Source organism: Ricinus communis, unplaced genomic scaffold (genome assembly GCF_019578655.1).
Source record: "Ricinus communis isolate WT05 ecotype wild-type unplaced genomic scaffold, ASM1957865v1 Ctg55, whole genome shotgun sequence".
In the NCBI taxonomy this organism is placed as follows: domain Eukaryota; kingdom Viridiplantae; phylum Streptophyta; class Magnoliopsida; order Malpighiales; family Euphorbiaceae; genus Ricinus; species Ricinus communis.
The window spans coordinates 3,629-25,000 of NW_025963488.1; the positions used below are offsets into that span (position 1 = coordinate 3,629).

The 21,372-nt window shown below is 34.4% G+C and overlaps 1 pseudogene; it reads left to right on the forward strand.

Moving 5' to 3' along the window:
* The first annotated feature begins 427 nt into the window (after positions 1 to 427).
* Positions 428 to 4,436, forward strand: LOC125369033 (annotated as a pseudogene).
* The last annotated feature ends 16,936 nt before the right edge of the window (positions 4,437 to 21,372 follow it).

Sequence of the window (21,372 nt, forward strand, 5' to 3'; positions counted from 1 at the left end):
ACCTGAAAAATTGACGTATCTACAATATTTTATTTAGTCCTCCTTGTTCACTTTTCCAAATGGCATAAGACCAATTAGAAATGAAACTAGACTCAATGTCCTTGTGATCTGGAAAAGATGGTAGCAGTAATGCTTCCTATAATTGTTTGAGACAATTTTGAGTAGAGCCTCAGAAATCTATCATAGATGACAGTTTGTTGATTATGTGTAAATAGTAGTTTTAGATGATTAATTGCTTGAGAAAATCTATTTTTTTATGCCATGTGATTAGTATGTGATATATTTGTTGATACATTTCTGGTGGGAGCTTTGGTTTGTAATTAAAGGTTGATTTTAATATTTATTTGCTTAAGCCCTGAATTCTATTTTAAGTTTTTTCTTGACAGTCAAATTTGAAAATTAATATGCCGAATTCTACGATACATGAATGGTTGATTTTTGGGTATGTTATTTCCCGTCTGTGTAGTTTATGGGTATAAAATGGCACTTTGATCCAATGGTCGAATCTTGACTTATGGCCATTTTTCTTGGGACTATTCGGAGAGAATTTTCTAAACTAGAATTAGGGATCTTCCTTGTTTCTTTAGATTGCTTTCTAGTTTGGAAAATTGCAATTACCCCTTAATTGAATGAATATCTGACAATCTTCGATACAAGAATTTATGGGATTTAAGCCCTTAGTTTAAGTTGAAAGTTCAGTCTGATACATTATGAATAGATCTTTTATTATTGCACTGGTTTTGATATCAATTTCATAATACTTTATTTAAAACCTGCCATCAACATAAAGGAAAGTGTTTTTTAGAACTTTTTATGTTAAGACTGATTTCCAAGTTGTGTCACTTATACATTCTTATATTGAATGAATATAGCAATAGAGTACACCCTCCCCTCCATGATTTATCCGATTATAGCACTTTCTTCTTTTATGATGCATTGATAAAGTTTATTTGTTATACAATTTGAAACATAGTTCTGCATCTATAAAAAAAAAGCAAAGCATAATGTTGTTGGTTTTTAACATATCATTTTAGTTCTGCATTTACCGATATTTTACTCTTCTTTTTACCTGACATCAAACATGATGAAGTGTAGCTTTTCCTGGTCATTCTCTGGGTTCTGGTTTGACTCTTACAGCTGCTAAGGCAATAAATTTTATACTGAATAATTCACATTGATTTCAGATGGTGCTTCGTTGGGGTCCATTGACCAAGCCGCATTTGATTAGATGCTAATATTTTGGCACATAACCTTTTTCTAGGCTTTGCAAAGTGGATCTATTATTATCAACCATAAACTTACGGGACATTTCTATATTGTTTATTTCAAGTATTTGCCTATATGTTTAGGAACTAGGTCCTGAAGCTGGAACTCCTGTCAGGACTTCACTGATTTATGCTTATGCTGGTGGTATGGGGATCATGGAGAGTGTTCCTCTTCTTGATTATATAAATATATATACGTCTGTCTAAAATTTTAATTTCTTTCAGACTAAAATTTTAATTTCTTTCAAAAGTTCTATTCTTTTATTTTCTTCTCTTTTGCACGTCATGTCTCTTAAGCATACACCTAAGTATGCGCGTTTAATAACCATGTTTGATCCTATATTACTTATCCTTATCTTCCAGACATTTCATTGTTCAAACAATTGAACAATATTTTGAGGACTATAATGGATGACCTAAACGCTGCATTTGCTGCTTTAACACAAGATGTACATGTCCTTCCCGAATTTCATGGAAACAGGTAAACGATTAGTGAAGATAAGGCCTTTTCAGGTTATAGTGCCTAATTTTTTTATTAATCATTGAGCTGTTAAATTCTTTATGCTACAGGTCTTCTGTTGCATATGCAAAGGCAAAGGGAATTATTTGTGGCATGGCACTTTACATTAGTGATAAACAATTGGCTCTTTCATACCTTACTGCCATTCAGGGTATCGCATACAGTACACACCATATTGTGGAGCATTGCAATGCTCATGGTCACAAAGTAAGAAGCATTGCTTTTAATCTTCACGCATTTTTTTCTGTAATGACATGTTTTATATTATGTTTAAATATATAATTGCATCTCATACTTTCAGTTGATTTGTGTTATCATGATATTTGTTTTATAATGTAGTTATTTATAATTTCAGCTATGTGTTTCTTAGTCAGTGGAATAATGGCTATACCTCCATATGTAATTTGTTTAAACACTTCCTATTCATTCTTGTATATCTTCTTCCCTTGTAGGTGACGTGCTGCTTGCATGTAGTGGCCTTTCAAGAAAGTGTGTTTGTTCAAGAACATGCAGATATTATTGGTACTTATCTTTATGTTCTCTTTATACTGTTCACATCTTAAAATTTTTCCCACTGATTTTAAAATTATAGTGCATTCTTTTGATCAATGGATAGCCTTTGTAAAGTTTCATTGCTGCCAATGTAATTTTTTCTCATTATTCTTTTCCCAGTTTGATATAATGTATGGTGAAGTCTTAATGTTCACTAGTTATTAATTATTATGAATAAACGTTGCTAGGAAAGTCTTTCAATCTTGAATTGGTGGCTTGAATAGTTCATGAAACCTCAAATTGAACCTTGTATAGTTCATACCAGTAAGGTTTTGATGTAGGACGAATTTAGAAAACCTGCTCCATGTTGATTTCTTGAAAAAATAAAGGTTAAGATTGAATTTCATATCTGATTTAGCATAAATTCTGATATGAAATAGAGGAATAGAAAAGAAAAGACAAGAAAACTTCTAAGAGTCAAGACTTAGAAGGTTTAGGATTCACACCTAAAGAAAATTAAAACACACAATTCTAAACCAACAATTAGCAAGAAATATTTGTTAATAAACTTGGAAAACTCTCAATAATAATTGTTACAAGCCTAGATATTTATAAACTAAACTAATCCTACCACCACTAAATTAAGTTAAACTTTGAATTCGCACTTAAAATAAAATAAAGACTTTTAGAATAAATTTTAACTATTGTTCCAGCAAAACTAGAAATTACAGAAATTCCCCTTGCAAAGCTAGAAATTATGGAAATATCCTTTGGGTGTTGAAATTATAAAAATTAGACCAAAACACTAAATGTCATGATTCTTTGAATTTAATTTTTCTTGATATCAGGTTCATAGTGAGTTTCAGAGTTAGGAGGACTGTGCAGGTTGGGATTGCAACAAATTTGTCTTTTAGAACATGAATACAATTAAAGAAACATGCACTAAATTTAGTATTGTAAGACTATGATAGCTTGCTCTGACTACTTTTGAGAATAACAGTTTTTCTATTATTTTTAGTGTTGTGTGCATGTTAACAAACTTAATACTTACTTGTTCATGACAGGTGCAGCTTGCCCTATTGTACTACCAGGAGTATTAGGTGCTGTTATTCTTGGTGCTGTTGCCACAAAATATGCTGGTCTCAATAAGGCCATGATGACCCTGAATGCAGCCGGTTAGGGATGCATGAGCTCTTGTTTCTAAATCTTCAGGTCAATTCATAACTTTTATGACATATAACTAGGTACAAAATAATAAATGATTAGTGGAGAGGTTTTAAGTGAGTGAAAAACATAATGCACCTTTCTTGTGCATTCTATTTTTGCTGGAATTCCTATTAGTCATTGTTTTCTCTTAGTTCATCCCATTTCCTCCACCTCCCTAAGAAAAAAATGAGAAAAATAGACAAAAAGGACTTTGAAGGAAGTGTTACTTCAATGACGTTGACCTCAATTATGGTACAGAATTTAATAGATCAGTTGTGAATAAATAAATCTAAAGGCCCTTGCTTAATATTGAGGCTTGAAGTTGATGGTAGAATTCGGCAACCCATGGCAGACTTGAAAGTTTTGGTGTTCTGTGTATTATAGAGAAGAAGTTGCAGAAACTGCCTAAATGAATTTTCACTTGCATTTTGTTTCTTATACCATATTTTAGCACTGCCTGGGTCTAGTCATTTGGTTGAAGGTTTGATTACATTAATAAACCACCTTTGCATAGCCTTAAACTACATTAATTTGTTTTTCTACTCAGCACTGCCTTTACTAGTCAATATATTTTAAATAGTTATTTGTTATGTTTTATTAGTAACAACTTTTTATTTTGTTGTCAACGGTACATGGATTGGCTCCCGTTAATTTCAAAATCAATAGGAGTTGTATGTTACTATATAAAATAAAATAGGGTGCAAACTGAGAGGACTGTAGCTGCTAACCTGGGATTAAGACTTGTGCAAACTGTTCTACTCTGTCGTCATATATATATTTTTTTATTAATATCCACTTGATTCAATGTAATTAACCTGACCTTTTTTCAGGTCATTCATGCATCAAAAGACCCAAAGTTGAAGTAGTATCATGATGCCAAATATCGAGTATTCCAGGAGCTTTATGAGCAGCAACTATCTCAATGTGCATTAATTGCTAAAGCTTTGGAATAGGTCCTGCTGCTACTCAGGACTTGTGTAAACTTTATAAAGCTTTATGCATTAATTGCTAAAGCTTTATAAAGTTGATTGGCATTTTCACCAGGTACATAACCCAGAGATCTTACAACAGTTCAGAGCTCTAAAAATAAATGATGGTTCCGATTTTTGATTTTCTTGTCAACTTGTTATTGATTCCACCATTGGAATGGCTTCACACTTAAAGTCTCAAGGTCTTTGACCATAAAGTTTCGAACAATCTCATGTCTTTGTGGACTAATGATTCTACGTGAATTAAATGGAGGCAGAGAGAGGTTATCTGATATCTGCAATTTGCACAATATTTAAATAAACTACATTAAGAGAAAAAGAAACTATCAATGTAAACAAAAAATTATGTTTGTTAAAATTATCTATAGTTGGTGTTGTTTATATGTTTAGTGACGTAGACATCAATTTAATTATTTTTTCTCCATTTTATTAAAGTGTCGCAAAATAATTTTATTAAAAGAAATAACAAATATTTTATTTTAATATTAAATTAGTATTTTTAAGGGATATAAGAAATAATTTAAATTGTTATTTATTTGTAAAAAATTTCAAATTAAGTTATTTTAAATTAAAATTAAAAGAATAGTAAATAACATTAACTAAATAATAAAAAGGTTAATTTATTCTATTCATTTTAAAATTAAGAGTTGGTGAAAAGCTTCAAATTTGAGTTGTAAATTGAATACTAGTCTTTTAAGACTGATAGCTTGCTCTGATTACTTTTGAGAATAATAGTTTTTTGTTATTTTTTTTAGTGTTGTGCATGTTAACAAACTTAATGCTTGCCCTATTGTACTACTACGAGAAAGCAAGCCTATTCTATTGGTTGCTACTATTCTTGGTGCTGTTGTTGCAAAAAATATGCCAATCTCTATGAGGCGACAAGGGCCCTGAATGCAGCCAGTCAGGTATGCATGACATCTTATTTCTAAATTTTCAGTTGAATAACTTTAATGACATAATACTAGGTAAAAAACAATAAATGATTAAGACTGTTTTTTCAGTAAGTGCACAATATAATGCAACTTTCTTGTTCGTTCTATTTTTGTTGGAACTCCTATTAGTCATTGTTTTCTCTTGGTCCATCCCACTCCCTCCACCTCTCTCTCTAAGGAACTAAATGAAAAAATAGACAAAATGTACTTTGAGCAAAGCATTGCTCCAATGACATTAACCTGCAAATCAATTATGCTACAAATTTTTATAAATCATTTGTGAATGTTTTTAAATAAATCAAAAGGCCCTTGCATAAGATTGGTCCTTGAAGTTGATAGTAGAATTTGGCAACACATGTGAGTAAGTTATATGACCTTAGAGCCAAGCTGTCTTTGGGATTGACTGATCGACTTCTTGAATGAAGTTCTAAGTGCCTAATACCTAGCTTGTCTACTGGATTTTGTTTTTAACCTTTCACTATACTGTTGTGATTTTTAAGACCGGCTGCAAATATCCAAATTTAGTAAACCTGCAATAAGCAGGGAACTACCTCAAGGCATATTTTACTTCATTGTTCCTTCAATCTCTTGGTGTTTTGTGTATTGTAGAGAAGAAGTTGTAGAAAATGCCTAGATGAACCTGCACTCTGCATTCTGTGTCTTTTGCAATGCTTTAGCACTGCCCAGATCTAGTCATTTGATTGATGTTTTAGTTACATTTACATGTCCTCTTGCCTGAGTAAGTTAGAATATACCAATTTAGTTTTAATTTATATCCCATTTTATTTTTAAATTTAATATCTCAAGTAACCATTTTTATAGTAATTAAATTTCTTTTCTTTCTACATATTCTCTACAATTTTTTTTTACTATTCACCATCCTCTACCTCTAGTTATCTCTTTGCATGTCTATGGTAAAGTCCTCTTTGATCAAATCCAACTCTATTTCTAAGGTTAGTACCTTTACATCTCTAAATAATTCCATGATTAGGTTAGTAGCTAATTTTTAATTTTTTTAAGTTTCATGATGAAGTGAGTAAGAGCTTTGGGTTACTTCAAATGATGATTATTGACTATGTTGGGATATTTTAATTTTTTTTCTTTGAATTGCTTTATTCTTTTTGATGATTGAATTGAATTGCTTGTGACAGTGTGATGAGAATTGTTGTCTGTACCGCATGTGGGGATGGGTAATAGGATCATAACTCAAGAATTTGTAAACTCTCATTTGTCTATTTCTGATTTGATAACCCAAAGTTATCAAGCCCGCCGCATGAAGCTTAGTTATGGAGCGTCGTACTGTGAGTAGTATATTATTTATATATGTATATGCATTATCCGCTCTCCCCTTTGCATTGAGGATGCCATTAAATGCGAATTAGATTGGTGAAACTTAGTGATTAATATGATATGCATGCATACATTATGTGAAAAATAGGTTTTTTTAATTATATAATGAGATTGAGTTAGAACCTCCTAGATGATGGGGCAATCATCGGACAATGGGCGCAAGCTTGACATGTAATACTAGTCTAGAAGTGCTTTGTTATCCTTATTCTGACTATTACTGTTGCTTGTTGTTTATTAAAGTTGATGTGGTTGGTTGTGTTTGTATCATTATGAGGTTAAATAGTCATCAAAAACAAAATGCTGCCACTATCCAAATAGACTGATTGGATAGCAAAGTGGGGAGATCCTCTCGGTTCTGAAGAGGATCATATTCGTAACGGATAACTAAAAGTTTGAAAGTCAACGTGACTTCGAAATGAACCTATAGATAAGGTATGAATCTATATATCTTCAAAAGTAAATTATAAGCATTTTAAAAAGGATTGAAAATATTTTTAAGATGGGTTTATCCTTTCTCTAAGTTTTTAACTTGAACATTGTGTCCGATGGTATTTCAGTAGTCTTCACATGTATCAAGTCACATGTGTTAACTCATGCATCATATAATTTTCATATCAGTGGAATGTTGGTCGGTTAGTGTTGGACATGATAATGCAAGTTTTAAACAAAAAGTGATAATGAAAAGTATACTAAATATATTTTACTAAGAATTATTAAAGTATTTTGAATGGTTCGAATAAGACTCACAATGGATCAAAATTCTCCTTTTGGACGACATTCGAACAATAGTTAGTTGACGCCCGAGATGTCACAATAAACTGTATGGTATCGCGAGTGCATAATAATATGATTGCTTATTGGTGAAATGTATGTGATTGCTCAAAGAGGTTTAAATAATAATTACTGTGTCACAATTGAGTGGATGCTCAAAGAGGTTTCAAATAACATGGTGTTAGGGGTACTGATGGGGTCTAAGGGTAGTCATAGGAGAAATTTATAACAATTTATATTTTATCATTTAGTAATTTCCTGGTGTTTGGATTATTTTATTGAGAGTTATTTTAAATAATTTTTTTACTAGAAAATTATTAAATAACTAAAGTTTAATTGTAGTAGGCTATACTTTTATATTTTAGAATTTTAGATAAGTTAAGTCTATATATTTAATTTCTTTTGGACTTAAGGATTAAATTGATTTTTGTTAGATAATAAAATTTTGAGGGCGAAGATATTGCATGAATTAAAGTTTTGTTTTAATAGCAAATGGGAGTTAGTGGATTTATGTTTCCTAATTAGGATGGACAGACTAAATGAACTGTTATAGCTTGATAGTGGGATGTTACTTGGCAAAATATGTAGAGGACACATTTCCTTTTAGTATATTAAGGATTTATTTTATTATACAGTTTTTAGGATAGTCTTAATTTAATTGGAGGATTAAAGGAAAATGATGTGCGTAAAATACACACATCTAAATGGGGTTTTTAAGATTGATTTTATGGATATTTGGATGTGAATTGGTCCCAACACTCACCCTATGCGTCTGTTTGTGTGCACTAGGTTCAAAAGAAGTCAAAGAATGATAAAGGGAAGAATTGGAGCATAATTGGACGTCAAAGCTGCCGAAACAAGCTAAGTACGAGTATGAGGAAGCTGAACATGGCCGTGTTGATTTCAACACTGGCCGTGTTCCCAACACGGTCACCAACACGGCCGTGTTGGGTGATATCAAACATAAAAGAAAAATAAGTTCTAAGGGAGCACGACCACAGAGAGTAACACGGCAAGGAACACCAAACCGTGTTCCCAATACGGCCAGGAACAGGGCCGTGTTGGCGGCGACATGGGAAATTAATTAAAAGAATAAAGAGAGGAAAGAAGAAAAGAGAGCGGGGGAGAACGTCCCAGACCCTAACTTTTATCTCCTTAAGGGTTTTCTAAGCTAGAACCAAGGAAAAAGGAGACTTGGATCAAGGTTTCAATCGGATTCCCTTCAAAGATCGAAGATTGGGCGAGGTTCGTTGATTGGTTTTCAAATCAAGCAAGAGGAATAAGAATCGATTCAATTCGAGCAAGAGGAATTGGGGCTGTTTACTCTCATCCAAGGGTGTAATCGGGTTTTCTCTACCTTTACTCATTGTTGTAATTGAATTCTTGTGTATTTTGATAATGAACATGATTAGCTAGATTGAATAAATCCATTGGGATTTCTTTACTATGTTGGCTTAGTATTATATTGTTGGATTATTTGGGTTAGTTTTGTATTCTTTTTGCTTTCAGTATTAATAAGCTAATGCATCATTCATGAGACGTTGTGAATTGTGTGTTTAGATTGCTTTATGTGATTGAGAAGTCCATTTGGCAATTGGAATTTTGAATAGCAAGAACTGGTTAATAATCGCTTAGAGATGAGGATAATTAACTAGCCGGATTAAGAATTAACAAAGCTTAATAGAGGCGGATTAAAGCTTAATGCTAATTTAAGAATCAATCGTTAGGAAGAGATTCCAACTTTAGGTTATTAGGTTTAGGAATTCGGTTATCGAGAGAGAGAAACCGAATTCGGTTAAGAATTCATCCACGGGTAGCATAATTAGACTCACCAATCCTTTATCTTTTGTTTGATTGCCAACTAGTTTAGGTTCCCTTTAGGTTTGCTTTCTTGTCTTGGTTATTTTACTTATCAATTACTCCTGCATCTCCCTTAGAATTTAGCTTGTAGCTATTAGTTAGTTTAGAAATTATTCATCATTTATTTTAGGTTAATATAACAAAGAACAAAGGAGTAACTCTGGACTTTCACTTTCCCGAGGAATACAACCTTGATACTCGCCATTAGTACTAGACTGCATCGATAGGTACACTGCCTTAGATTGTAGCTAACACAAGTAGCACACATCATGTTTTTAGCACCGTTGCCAGGGAATGTTTGAAAACTAGAGTGAAATTTTCTATTTGTTAATTTAGCCATTTTTTATTTATTTATTTTGTTTTGTTTGTATATATTTATTTAGTTAAGTTTATGATTCAGGTAGTGAATGATAAGGAGGTTCAATGTTAAATTCAAACTCTTTGTATGATGCGTTGGAAAATGGGATTAGAACCAAGAGAGTGCTAAAAATTGGAATACCCGTGCATCTTTAGAAGCTCGAGTGGAATCTTTTTGCAGGGTACCGATCAAGTCTCCACTCCTATCCTTTAATCTTAAGTTTTTTATGAATTTTGTTGTGGTTTACATTTGAGTAATGATTGTCCATTGTATAGTAATGTTGCTCATTGTTTTATAACTATGAACAGGTGAATTATACGGGAAGTTGGCCAAATAACTCGTATGGAAGCACCTACAATCAAGAGTGGAGCACTCATTCACCCTTTGGATGGAGCTTAGATGGCCCAGAACCACTGAATCTCAAAGAACCACATCAGCCTAATCTTGCACCTTCAACTCAAGATGAAGAGTTAGTGTCGGAGGAGCTGATGATGAGGTTCATTACAAGTCTTGATGATAGATTCCAACAAACAGAGAGGGTACTTGAAAGTCAACAAACCTCCATTAAGAACATAGAGCATCAAGTAGGCTTGATCTTCAAGTTACTAGCTGAAGAGCAATTGGGAACTCCATCAAACGCTACTGAATCCGAGGAACACTTGAGCGTCGTCACTTTGCGTTCAGGTGAGAATTTTTCTGGTTTATCTACTATGTTTGACGATGATGCTTCTATGTAGGATGATTTCTTGAACATGGAGATAGAACCAGAAAAGGAAGAGGCGAACATAATTCCTCTGAAAGACTATCAATAGGAATGTAGAGTTGATGATGCTGAGTTGCAGTTAGAGGAATTGTTGGTAGATTTTCCACAAGTCCCTTCGATAATGGAAGATGAGCACAAGTTATCCAATGAAGAAGTCTTGGAGGAGCTCGAGTTTCTTCTAGCAAGTGAACCAAGCAAAGGACTGAAGAAAACCATCCACACTCCTAAAGAAATTGCCCAACCATTGATCCTTCCAATTGTTGAAACTCCAGCTTTTAAATTGGAAGAGCCCCTAGAGCATCAAGACTACGTGCAATTATACGAGGAGTGAGTTTTGCCCATCATACTGGCAGCTTGCTTGATAGTAGGGAAAAGGAAATCGATGATTATCACTCTAAGTGGATACTTGAAGCCATTTGCTTGGAAGAAGGATGGATGGTCGTCAATCCCCACCGTTTGCTTTTTACCATGAGTCCAGCTAAGAAGACTCATCACATAAAAAAGAAGCGCTTTTAGGAGGCACCCCAAATTCTATTTTTCAATTTTAATAATTTACCCTTTATTGTGAACTTAGTTTGATTAGATTTTACAGTTTATTTTTTTAAAGTTTTATTTATGTTGAGTGTATGAGTTGAGGACTTATTGGTTGTGCAGGTGAGAAAGAGTGAGAAAGTGCTGAGAATCGCAAGTTTTGCATTTTCTGGAGATCAACACGGGCGTGTTCAAGACCGTGTTCATTAACACGGCCCATGTTCTAATTGAAGAAAATCAAACTAAGATGAACAAGTTCACAGTAGGCCACACGGTCATTTATGACCGACCGTGTCCCCAACACGTCCCCGTGTTCCATAAACACGGGTGTGTTCTCAGAAGTTGGTAAGTCAACACGTTTTAATTCGCTTAACGCGGCCCGATATCCAGATCGTGTTCATGAACACGACCCCTGTTGGTGAACACGGGCGTGTTCCGTACACTCCTATATATACCACTTCATTTCGAAATGGCCAAAAATTTTGTTATCCTTTTAGTTTTAGCAATTCTCTCCTCTCTTACTCTCTCACTTTTTATTTCTCATCTCGAAGGCTTTGGATATTGCGTTTGTCAAGTAAGTACCCTCCAACTTCATTTTCCATATATATATTATTTTTTTATTTTGATATTAGTTCGAATTTATGTTTTCTTTGTGTTCGAATTTGTGTTTTAATTTTTTTTAGTTTATTTTCTTATTTTATTATTTGGTGCATGCATTTACATTCATGTTTGTGCTTAATTTTCTTTTATTTTCTTTAATTTAGTTTATTTACCTAACTTGCTCATATTTTCCGTTTTTCTTTTCTACCATTATTCATGATTGTGATTAATTCTTTATTTTCCTCTTTATTATTATTGTTGGCAGCTAAACAATAGGCTCTGTCATTTATAGTGGACTCTGTTGTATATGTTTTATATTAGCATGTTGGTTTGCCTTGTGATGGATTATGGTGAAATTAAATTCCATGTGAATGAATTGAAAATTTAATTGGTTAGCATTGGTTGGTAGTGTTGTGGATTAAATTTTCTTTGCAGGACATTGAGCGGTTTAACTTTATCAAGTTAAATCATTCGGTTTGTCCATTTTATGCCGTTATGCTGCCAGAATTTCATTGATCCATAGTACTAAAAATTTCTTTTCCAGGTACCATGTCCACTAGACGAGGATCAGGAGTTTACAAGAGGAGGCGGACCGATGGTTCCTCTTCCTCTCCATCGTCAGGCGCTGCACCGACTAGTTCAGGCCAAATTAGACCACCACAGCGCCATCGATTCCTACTTTTCCAAGGCCAGCCCACATTTGAGCAGAGATATCAATCAATGAGGCATAAAGATTTGGGAAAGGGGCGTAGGATAGACTAGCCAGCACTGGAGACCGTTGGACTTGCAGCTACAGTCCGCCAATATCTTGAGACACCCCAATTTCAGCATTTCTTTGAGATAGTTGAACCAACATATAGGGAGTTGACTGTGGAGTTTGCCAGCACTTTCTTTCTGCAGAGCCAATTGCAGGACTTCCAACAACCGGATACGATCAATTTCAGACTAGCAGAGCAGTCTTTTACGATGAGTGTGCAGTAGTTTGGGGTACAATTGGGCTTGTGGCAGCGAGGATGCAGCTGGGGAGGTTTACAGTCGCTGTATACACACACCTGGTGTGTCATATCCGCAGATGTGGGCCGAGATTTCTGATGACACTGAGGGATACAGTGCCAGCCAGTCCAAGGCATCTAACTTGCCTGAAGGACTACGGTACTTGCATGCATTGCTAGCTAAGACCATCACTGGCAGGGGAGATAGTGGTGGTGTAGTTACCCAACCGGACCTGTTTATACTTTACAGCATGCATCAGCACCAGTCCATCGACATGGGATATTTGTTGGCCAAACAGATCAGTGCCATCTGCAACAACTCAAAGAAGGTATTTTTCTATTTTGGGACTTACATTATTCGACTGGCTAGGAGCTTAGGAGTTTTAGAGGAGGCGATACCACATCTGACAGAGCTGGGGGTGATGGAGACGTTGGGACTTCCCCAATTGGTTAGTATGGGGATGGTGACTTGTAGGCAGGGTCCGCTAGGACCAGAGTATAGACTAAGGAATGCTCTCTTGGCAGCACTCAGAGAGGAGCGACCTGCTCCACGAGCCCATGGTACACATGATGTCCCACCTTCTTCTAATATTCCGGAGTCTTCCTCCAGACCATCTACTTCAGCTCCTTCTGGTTCTTCATCAGCTGTTTTAGGAGTCTCTCCAATTGAGTTTAGAGAGCTGCGCAGGAGCAACAGTGATTTCATTCGACAAGAGGCTTTTCAGCAGGACCTTTTACAGCATCAGGCTGAGTTTCAGAGCCAGATGATGGCTCAGTTTGAGAGGCAGAGGGCTATGCTTCAGGCCCTGATTGAGCAAGGAGGTAGGTTAGAAGCCTCTATGGCTAATGACATGTTTGATGATATTTTTGCTACAGACTTTGCACCTGCCTGTCCACATAGTCGGGTTCCGGAGCAGAGCCATTTTGACATCCCTCTAGCGGATGATCCAGCTGGCCCTCCCTTTCCGACTGAGCACCCTTCAACACAGCAGCCTGATGAGCCTCCTATTGATGCTGCTCCTGCTGATCCACCAGCTCCTGCATGTGACACTGCTTCCAATCCTCAGAGAGCAGCCACTCCTCCACCATAGACCAGCCAGCGCCCTGAAATACCTGCTGATGCACCTCTTTTCACTCCGGAGCTATAGTCAGGGCAGTATTAGTTCTTTTTCCTTTTTCATTTCTTATATTTTGTACACTGAGGACAGTGTGTCCTTCAAGTGTGGGGTGGTGATATTTATATACACTTGTTTTCGTGTTTTTATTGTTTTGTATATGAAATTCAGATCCTTTTCTAGTGTATATATCGCATTTCATTTATCCCATCTCAATTATTTGTTTATTCTTTATGTAATTTTTTGTAAAATTTTGAAAATTTTTCACTTTGTTTCGATGCTTTTACTATTGACTTGCTTTTGGAAATCCTGTTTATGTCCATGTGATCGGGTAAAACCGATATTGTTGAGTCTTGTGGAAGAACGTAAGATAATTAGTTTGAGTTTGAACTAAGTTACTTTGGTTTATTTAATTCTGTTTTGATGATTTTTGTTTGGAACCTACTCAAAAGCATACTTGTGAGAAATTGAGCCTAAATTGTAAGCATACACTTTATATGCTTGTATTTATTTCTTATTGAGAGGGCCAATTATTGTCTTTACTTTTAGAACTTGCTCGGTAATGCTTATGAGGGCCACAAGGAGAGTTTAACACTTTGGTATGATAGAGGCACTTAGGTTTTTCATTCTAGCCAAATAGCCTTCATTCGTTAATTGATTATGTAGAGAACCCCTTCTTTCACCATTCTTTTTTATCATATTCCATTACCGCTTAGTTTTATTCTGCTTTGGGTTATGATTTTGCATATGAGTTGTTTTTATTGGGAATTTTTATCTTGGGAATAGCTTTGGAATCTTGTAGCAGCTTACTTCAATCCAAAAAGAAATTCACTCTATTACGTGAATGTTCTTCCCTTATGAAAAAAAGAAAAAAAAAAAGAAAAAAAAAGGAAGAAGAAAAATATAGAAATAGAAGAATAAGAGGGAAAGGTGATGAAAAGAAAAAAAGTAAGTGAGCTAAACATTTTGACTTGATTCCTATTTCCCACCTTGGACTACTGTCCATTGTTTACCCCTTATGATCATTGTGACTTGTGTGCAGGTCATGTATTTCATTACAGAACACTATAGGTTCAACTCTTACCAAATTTACCTACCCTTACCTAATCTCCATTACAACCCTTATAAAGACCTCTTGACATGGTTGTTGACTCTCCATAAGTGGTAGGAGTAGGATTTAAGAGCAAGCATATAGTAAGTAAGGTAGTATTTGATGCATTGAGCGATTTAACACTATCCTTTAAACACTTTGAGTGACTTGGAGTGAATCTTGTGAGGAGTTGGTTCTGAATAATTTTGTTGAGATAGTATTTTGTGAATCAATAGCATCTTGGTTGTGATAATTGAATTGATTGCTTTGTTTCTTTTTGTTTGACTTATGCTTGTTAAGGATATGTGCAGGAGCTCTCTAGCTTGTCTGTCAGTTTAAGTGTTGTTCATTAGTGGTTTATTTTCCTTATTTTACTTTTGATTGCTTGAGGACAAGCAATGAGCTAAGTGTGGCGTTATTTGATGTGCGTAAAATACACACATCTAAATGGAGATTTTAAGATTGATTTTATGGACATTTGGATGTGAATTGGTCCCAACACTCACCCTATGCATCTGTTTGTGTGCATTAGGTTCAAAAGAAGTCAAAGAATGATAAAGGGCAGAATTGGAGTATAATTGGACGTCAAAGCTGCCGAAACAAGCGAAGTACGAGCATGAGGAAGCTGAACATGGCCGTGTTGATTTTAACACTGGCCGTGTTCCTAACACGGTCACCAACACGGCCGTGTTGGGTGTCATCAAACATAAAGAAAAATATGTTCTTAGGGAGCACGACCACAGAGAGTAACAAGGCCAGGAACACCAAACCGTTTTCCCAACACGACCAGGAACACGGCCGTGTTGGCGGTGACAGGAGGAATTAATTAAAAGAACGAAGAGAGGAAAGAAGAAAAGAGAGTGGGGAGAACATCCCAAACCCTAACTTTTATCTCCCTAAGGGTGTTCTGAGTTGGAACCAAGGAAAAAGGAGACTTGGATCAAGGTTTCAATCGGATTCCCTTCAAAGATCAAAGATTGGGCGAGGTTTGTTGATTGGTTTTCAAATCGAGCAAGAGGAACAAGAATCGATTCAATTCGAGCAAGAGGAATTGGGGCTGTTTACTCTCATCCAAGGGTGTAATCAGGTTTTCTTTACCTTTACTTATTGTTGTAATTGAATTCTTGTGTATTTTGATAATGAACATGATTAGCTAGATTGAATAAATCCATTGGGATTTCTTTACTATGTTGGCTTAGTATTATCTTGTTGGATTGTTTAGGTTAGTTTTGTATTCTTTTTGCTTTCAGTATTAATAAGATAATGCATCATTCATGAGACGTTATGAATTGTGTGTTTAAATTGCTTTGTGTGATTGAGAAGTCCATTTGGCAATTGGAATTTTGAATAGCAAGAACTGGTTAATAATCGCTTAGAGATGAGGATAATTAACTAGCCGGATTAAGAATTAACAAAGCTTAATAGAGGCGGATTAAAGCTTAATGCTAATTTAAGAATCAATCATTCGGAAGAGATTCCAACTTTAGGTTATTAGGTTTAGGAATTCGGTTATCTCGAGAGAGAAACCGAATTCAAGAATAAATCACCCACGGTAGCATAATTAGACTCACCAATCCTTTATCTTTTGTTTGATTGCCAACTAGTTTAGGTTCCTTTTGGGTTTGCTTTCTTGTCTTAGTTATTTTAGTTATCAATTACTCCTGCATCTCCCTTAGAATTTAGCTTGTAGCTATTAGTTAGTTTAGAAATTATTCATATCATTTATTTTAGGTAAATATAACAAAGAACAAAGGAGTAACTCTGGACTTTCACTTTCCCAAGGAATACGACCTTGATACTCGCCATTAGTGCTAAACTGCATCGATAGGTACATTGCCTTAGATTGTAACTAACACAAGTAGCACACATCAGAAAATATGGCATGGATACACATGTCCCCTTGCATGAGCAAGTTAAGACATAACAATATAATTTTACCTATTATTTTTAAATTTAATGTCTTAAGTAACCAATTTATATCCTAATTTTTTTTCTCTACATATTCTCGACAATTTTTACTATTCACCATCATCTTCCTTCCTCTACTTATCTCTTTCCATGTCTAAAGGAAAGGCTTCTTTGATCAAGTCCAACCCTGTTGCTCTCCTAGCCACTTTTTAAGATTGCTTAACATGCTAACTTTTTATTGATTGGCTATTATGACTGAATTAGAAATTGAAACTTGTTAGACATGGTCCGTGCTTGAGGATTGAAGCTCGAAGAACATAAGGTTTGGGTAAGCACAAGTGATGTTGAAGGCTCTTTGTTTAGACTTTTAATTGAAGAACTGATGATGAGTTTGAAGCTATCAATTTGAAGAGTTGAGCGGTTTTAGAGTGATTTTTGGGCTAATTATAACTTATTAATTTTCTTATTTTGTTCACTATCTTCATTTCCATTTCTAAGGTTAGTACCTCTACCTCATTTCTAAATAATTCCATGATTGGGTTAGTAGCTAATCTTTAATTTTATTAAGTGGCATGACGGAGTAAGAGCTTTGGATTATTTTTATGATGATTATTGACTATGTTGGTTTTCTTTAATTTGGTTTCTGTTTGATGATTGAATTGAATTGTTTATGATGTAGTTTGATGAGAATTCTTGTGTTTACTGCATGTAGGGATGGGTAATAGGATTAGAACTATAGAATTTGTAAACCCTAATTTGTCTATTTATGTTTAGATAAACCGGAGTCATCAAGCGCGCTGCAAGAGCTTAGTCTTGAAGTATCATACTGTGTGCAGTATATTATACATATATGTATCTATATGCATTATCCCCTCTCCTCTTTGCATTAAGCCTGTCTTTAAATGCGAATGAGATTGATGAAATTTAGTGATTAATATGATATGCATGCATGTATTATACAAAAAATAGATTTTAACTACTTATCGGGATTGAGTTAGAACTTCCTAGATGATGGGGCAATCATCAGACCGTGGGCGCATTCTTGACAAGTAATATTAGTCTAGAAGTGCTTAGTTATTCTTTTTGTGACTGTTGTTTATTGATGTTGATGTGATTGTTTGTGCTCATGTCATTTTGAGGTTAATTAATTGCCAAAAAAAAATACTGCCAATATCCAAATAGACTGATTAGATAGTGAAAGTGGGGACCCTCTTGGTTTCGAAAGGATCATTTTCTTAACGGATTACTAGAGGGTTCGGAAGTCAGATGTTCAGAGAATTATGATACACGAGACTTCAAGATGAACCTATAGATAAAGTATGTATTTATAGAGCTTCAAAAGTATTATAAGCATTTTAAAGAGATTGAAAATATTTTTAAAATGGTTTTATCATTTTCTCTAAGTTTTAAACTTGAGCATTGTGTCTGATGGTATTTCAATAGTCTTCGCATGTATGGAGTCGCACATGTTCACTCATGCATCATATAATTTTCATGTCAAATACATCGAGTAGAATGTTGGCCGGTCGGTGTCGGACATGGTATTGCATATGGTACATGCCATATTATGAGCATTGTAATGCTCATGGTCACAAAGAAGCATCGCTTTCAATCATCATGCATTTATTTTCTACAATTACATCTTGTATATTATGTTTAAATATATAATTACATCTCATACTTTCAGTTGATTTGTGTTATCATGAGATTTGTTTTATAATGTAGTTGTTTATATTTTCAATTGTGTTTCTTAGTCAGTGGAATGATGGTTATACCTCCATATGTAATTTGTTTTAACACTTCTTGTTCTTTCTTCTATATCTTCTTTCCTTGCAGATTGATATGCTGCTTGCATGTAGCAGCCTTTCAAGAAACTGTGTTTGTCAAGAACATGTAGATATTTTTGGTACCTATCTTCACTCTTTATACTGTTCACATCTTAAAAATTTTCCCATTAATTTTGAAATTATAGTGCATTCTTTTAATTAATGGATGGCCTTTGTAAATATTCATTTCTACTATTATGATGTTCATGTGTAGAGGCGACTTAAGAAAAGATGGTTGTTTAATGTACTTCAATCCAGCGGTTGAATGAAGAAAAAGATGAGAATTGGTTAGCAGTGGGTGTTCTTGCACCTGCTGCACCTACATGGTTGCTTATATAGTTCAATCATTGCCCCAAAAATTGTTGACATATCTGCATTTACTTCTATTTACTCCTACTGTAATTTTTCCTCATTATTCTTTTCCCAATTTGATATAATGTACGGGTGAATGGTACGAATCTAACCTATATCAAAGGATTAAACCCGTTTTGCAAGTTTGATTTCATTACCCAAGATCTATCTAGAACCAGATCAATGGAAACCTTAGACCCTTCAACCATATTAAACTATCAAATCTAAGGTTTTAGAGGTAGAAGACGCCACAATTTAGTATAGATTCTAAATGGATAGGTCGGATTTGAATGCCACAAATGATGATTGTTTGATAAGTTCGAATTAGCTCTAAAAAAGAACTAAGAATAAATTATAAACTCACAAAATATATTAATCATCCTAAAATGGCGATACTTTACCATAATCTTGCTGATAGTCCGACAATCATCCTAATATGGCATGGATACACATGTACTCTTGCGTGAGTAAGTTAGAATATAACAATTTAGTTTTATTTTTTGTTTGTAAATTTAATATCTCAAGTAATCATTTATTCCTAATTTTTCTTTTTTTTCTACATTATTTCTTACAATTTTTACTAATCACTATTATCTTCCTTTAATTATCTCTTTGCATGTTTATAGGAATAACTTCTTTGTTCAAATCCAACTCAATTAGTCTCCTAGCCACTTGTTAAGCTAGTTTAAGATACTAACTTTCCGTTTATTGGCTATTATTACTGGATTGTAAGTTGAAGCTTGTTAAAAATAGTCTATGCTCGAAGATTGGAGCTCGAAGAACATAAGGTGTATGTCGGCACAAGTGATGAGGCTTTTTGTTTAGAATTTTAGTTGAAGAGTTGATCGTGAGTTGAAAGCTGTCAACTTGAAGAGTTAAGTTGCTCTCCTAGCCCCTTTTTAAACTAGCTTAAGATACTAACTTTTTGTTCATTGGCTATTATGACTGGATTGGAAGTTGAAACTTGTTAAAAATGGCCTATGCTTGAAGATTGGAGCTCGAAGAACATAAGATTTAAGTCGGCACAAGTAATGAGGCTCTTTGTTTAGAGTTTTAATTGAAGAAATGATGATTAGTTAGAAGTTGATACTTAAAAAGTTAAGTTGTTTTAAGGTTATTCTTGAGCTAAATATAACTTTTTAATTTGCTTATTTTGTTCACTATCTCAATTTCTACTTCTAAGGTTAGTACCTCTACCTCATCTCAAAATAATTCCATGATAGGGTTAGTAGGTAATCTTTAATTTTATTAAGTTGCATGACGGAGTTACTTCAAAAGTCATGTTGGGTTATTTTAATTTTGTTTGTTTGAATAACTTTTTTTATTTGATGTTTGAATTGAATTGTTTGTAATATAGTATGATGATAGTTAATTAGAAATATAAAATTTATATACTCTAATTTGTATATTTGTGATTAGATAACCCGGAGTCATTAAGCGCAACGGATGGAGCTTAATTTTGGAGCGTCTTACTGTGAGTAGTATATTATACATATATACATATATGCATTTTCTTCTCTTCCCTTTACAATAAGCATGCGTTTAAATGCGAATGAGATTGATGAGACTTAGTGACTAATAAGATATGCGCATGCATTATATGAAAAGTAGATTTTAACAGCATAACGGGATTGAGTTAGAACCTCCTAGATGATGGGGTAATCATCGAACATAGGCACATGCTTGACAAGTAATATTAGTCTAAAAGTGCTTTGTGATTGTTATTTTGATTAGTGTTGCTTGCTGTTTATTGATGTTGTTATCTGTGTGTGTATCTTTGTTATAATCTTAATTAGTCGTTAGAAAAAAATGCTGCCACTATACAAATAGACTTATTGGATAGCGATAGTGGGGACCCTCTCAGTTTACTTGAGGATCATATTCTTAGTGGAACTAGAGGGCTCGAAAGTCAGATGTTCAGAAAATTATGATCCGCGAGACTTCGAATGAATCTAAAATTTTAAAAAGTATTATAAGCATTTTAAAGAAGATTGAAACCATTTTCGAAATGGTTTTATCATTTTCTCAAAGTTTTAAACTTGAGTGTGTATCTGATAGTCTTCTAGTACACTTTACAGGCATCGAGTCGCACGTGTTCACTCATGCATCATATAATTTTCATGTCAAATACGTCGAGTAGCATATCGATCGGTCGGTCTTAGACATAACGCTGCAAGTTTTAAAAAAAGTGAAAATAGAAAGTATACTAAAATATATTTTATTGAGAATTATTAAAGTATATTGAATGGTTCGAACAAGATTCAATGGATCAAAGTTCTCTGTATGGATGACGTTTGACACTCGAGACGTCACAGTAAACTATATGATGATTGCTTATCGGTGAATTGTATGTGATTGATCATGGAGGTTTTAAATAATAATTACTATGTCACGGTTGTGTGGATACTCAAAGAGGTTTTAAATAACATAGTGTTAAGGATATTGATGGG